The following is a 4,369-nucleotide window of genomic DNA, read 5'->3' as shown; positions in this document are numbered from 1 at the left end:
TCTAATATTTAATTTTAATTACTGTTAGCTGTTTATTAAATTGTTAGTAGAAACGTTTCTTGATATTTACTTAAAAAAAATGTCATATTTTTTAAACACTATCTAATATTAGTACTACTCGGGACTTTACCTCGATAATTCTTGAGTTATTTATTTTTCAAAAAATACAAGTAAAAAGTTGAACGTTTATCGATTCTTCAAACATACAGAGGATAGATAACATTAAACACTTTGTAAAAAAATGTGAGTAAAGAATGAAATATATCTAAGCAGTATTGTAAAGAATACGTTATCAATTGAAACTCATATATACGTCAATGATGACTCGAATGCAAAAGAACAATTAATGTACTAATATTTTGATAGGAAGTAATTGTGTGTATTCTGAACTGTCGGACAATCAACCTGGTCTTGTTAATTTCTTTTCGCGGACAGCGAACCGTAGAACACGAAATACTCCTACTGCATCACGATTACTGTAACAGGCAGCGAAAAGGAAATTGCTACTACTGGGAGGCTCGTTAATTGAGAGCCGGTGACCATAAGAAAGTATAGCGATAATTAATAATCTGACGATAGTGTTGGTTAAACTTTTATTAAACTTTTGTTGTCGAAATAGTAATAACAGAAAAATCGAAGAAATAAATTCAACCGTAGGATATGATAAATATCGATATCTACATACTGTGAATGCACGAGTATTTTCAGTATGTATCCTAACCTAACATCTACTCTGTACGACGTTTCAAATTTGTACACAAATGAATACAGCTGGTAGTATGTAACTTGATATTCTAATAACCTCTAATTATTTAAACTTAGAAACGATGCAAAAATGTAGAGTTTCCTAAAGCAGAAGCTACGAAAAACGTAAAATTTGTAAATTGTCGTTTGTCACTAGCGTATATTCCAAATGAAACTAATTTTACGAAACACGATATAGAATTCACACGACCATCGTGGTACTGTTCAAAACCATTTCAGAGAGTATTCACCGGTGCGATACGCAAACGCCTTTTTGCAATTTTATTACACCGTAATCCTCCATTTTTCGCGAGTCTCGGATTTCTGCCTTCACGGAATTCTCGACTTCCGAATACCTATCGTTCATCCGTCTCAAGTTTAAGCTTCACAGATAGATAAATAATTAAAATACACAATTTCCATTATTCCGCTAACTATAATTGCATATATAATAGCGAGGAAAGCATGAAAAACGATAATGACTGCAATTTATGATTTATAACCCATCGCTCTTTTTTATATGCGTTTAACACTATAATCATACCAGGGGACTTCAACTAAACATCTCTATTGAAGGATTTATGTTCTTACAGGTTTAAATAAATTCTTTTTAATTCTACACCAATTCACATCTCCGACTAAAAGTTTCGATAACTAATCGTTCACACGTATAATTCAATACAGAAATACCGAATGAAAAAAATACAAAATAGAATACGCAAAAGTTTACAAAAATACCGAATGAAAAAATACAAAGTATAAAACAGAAACTTTTTCTTCTTCAAAGAGAGGCAACGAAACAAAGTTTGAACGCGGATAGAAAAAGGAAACGAGGAAAAATCCTCGAGCATTTACAGTTTCAGTTTTCATGATCAACACTTTCGTAATGCGCAAACTAACGGATACATTTTCCGTCTTGAAGCGTAACAAATGATAACGGTCAACGATTATTGCTAAACCTCTGCCAAGCGAGGCCGCGTAACAAACGTAATTACAAAGAGTATACGCGTGCCACAGTGGAAACAGATCCCTCGTTAAGGGAGCGTGTGCCACGTTAAAGTGGAGGGTCGAGAGAGGACGATTCGATTTTCATTAAAAAGCAATCATTCCGTAGCGTACGGTCATCGACGATGATTCACACGCGGGGTTCCCGGGGACAGACAGAAAATAACGGGAGAGCAATTTCCCGGAGAATCTCTCGGTGCGTTCGAACGCGTGACATCGCACTGGGTGCTCTATTAGTCGTTCAGTCAGTGACAAGTACAGTAAACTGGGAACACGAAAATGACGACCAACACACAACGTCATTTTCACTTTTTACCCAGGCATCTGACCGCTGCGCTGGTTCGATGAAAGCAACGCTACTGGTGAAAAATAAAATTCAACCAGACCAGAGAACTTCGTTACTCTCTTGATCAAGAGTTTGCAGGTTCAGAGTTATTCAGAGCATTAAAACGATCAAAGTACATATATATACGTTGATTTTACGAGCTATGTATTCTGTAAGAACGGACTTACAAAGGAGAGAAGTAAAGAAGGGTATATAGTCTTTCTCCAGGCGCTACGAGAATCTTATCATAGAAACTGAACGAAAGTTACGACGTGTTTAATTGGGACAGGATGGTGAAAAAATGAAACGTGTGAAGAATTGACCGCGTTGATTGTAGATTATTCAGTGGAACAATTAGAAGATCTTGTTTTTGTATTATTTTGAAGGTTAGAGAACGTTTCTGTGAGTTGATCCTTTCGTCGTTAGAATTTATCGCGGTCGTGTATAATTTATTATATTTAATTGAATAATTTTGTAATGATAAAAATATTGTAATTTTTTGATTCACACAAATTAAATTTTTAAGTACTCTAAATTCAATGTATCGATAATATTCAAATTAATTATTACAAAAATTAAATTTTTAATTTTGTCAAACTTGAAGATATTTTGTAAAGTAGTTCTATTATTAATTTTTCTGAAATAATAAGGCATCGCGTTTCCTTAAATTCCGAAGGAACGAACAAAAATTTTAGAAATTAAATTACTCCTGTGAATGAAACGTATTTAAATAAAGAACTTCTCACGTCGAACAGCTTCGTTGATTAAATTATCGTTATCATTAATGATGACTTTTTAAACAATTGAACATTTCTACTTAAAAAATTGCCTCGTTACCTAAATATTGTCATAGGCTAGCCGTGTTTTAACGTGTTCAATCGAGTACTGGCATTGACCCAAAATCAACGCACCGGAAAAGTCAGCAACCGGCTAAGCAATTCGCCTTTTATGCATGTCAGAATCACGTAATGTTTCGCGATTCCGCCAGTTCACTGAAGCTTCCTAGACTGGAATGCCTCAGCGAGTAAAAGAAACCGAAATGAAATTTTGATTTGCAATAAAAATGCTTCTCGCCTAATGAACACTTCTATTCTTCGTATAACGATCGTTCTATCTTAACAGAATCGAATAGAGAAAACATATAAATACAGACTCACCATTTGTGATTTCCTTTGCGCTACATCCATCTCTATGGCCTGCTTCTTAGTTTTCCTCTGTCTCCGCGTTGTCCTTTCGCCAACTGAAAAAAAAAAAGTGAAGTCTATTAGAGAAAGCTAATATTTTCAATTTTTCTCAGTGGAACGTAGGAAAAATTGAAGAAACTAACGAAATCTTTGTGAATGTCAGAGGCAAGTAGGTTGTAAAAAATGTTGAAGGAAAATGAATAAATTTTGGTCAATTAAGATTACTCTGATTCGAACTTTAACGAAGATTTCGTTCGCGGAACACTTTTTGGAAAATTAACAGAACGTATTCTATAAAAATTATTCACTAAAAAAATCTAAATTATTACTGTTCCATTAAAATTGACAGAACAATTCTATTAAAATTCCTCCTTTTTTCTAATTTTCCAACGATATCATTATCAACAAACCGTCTACGAGAATTCCCAAGAGCCAGGATTATTCAATTTATATTTCACCGTTTAAAAAAAAGACGCACCACATGCCTGCACAGATTGCAATTCATCGTTTGATTGCCTGACATTCTTCCTATTACAGTATTCTGATTACAAAAGTTTCATTATTACCTGAAACACACAACCTATCTCCTCCTCAAAAAAAGAAAAAAGAAAATAATGAAAAATCACTCGTCTCATTCTCCAACCAGTATTAGCAATTTCTCCAAAGACCAAACAAAAAAAAAAAAATGTTCAAAAGACAAAAGACGGAGAGAAAGGAGGAAACTGGACGAAAGCAGTCCCGAAGGAGGATGGATCGAGGAGGAGACGCGATGTCCGCTCGAGTCCGTCACTGCTCGCGAAGAGGACGCGGTAAGGATGGTTGTTAGCGGAGGCAGCAAGCATGCATTAACAGTACTCTGGATGGGCCGGTGGTTCTCTGGTTCCCTGATTTCCGTTCCTCCCCTCCAGGAGACGGTACCCGTTGGAGGAACATCTACCAACGGAGGGAGAATTCTTGCGTGGTACACGCGCCTCAGTTCATCGGGAATCTTCGTCAAAATTGCATCCCTCTCTCTGTGCAATCCCTCCTGCCAGCAAGTGTGTTCTCGCGTGTTCCACGCTTGCGATTAAAGTACAAGGATAAGGAGGAGGAGAGAACGCCTGTGAGGATC

This window comes from Habropoda laboriosa, unplaced genomic scaffold (genome assembly GCF_001263275.1).
Source record: "Habropoda laboriosa isolate 0110345459 unplaced genomic scaffold, ASM126327v1 scaffold212, whole genome shotgun sequence".
Lineage (NCBI taxonomy): Eukaryota > Metazoa > Arthropoda > Insecta > Hymenoptera > Apidae > Habropoda > Habropoda laboriosa.
Note: the sequence above shows the minus strand (reverse complement) of the source record.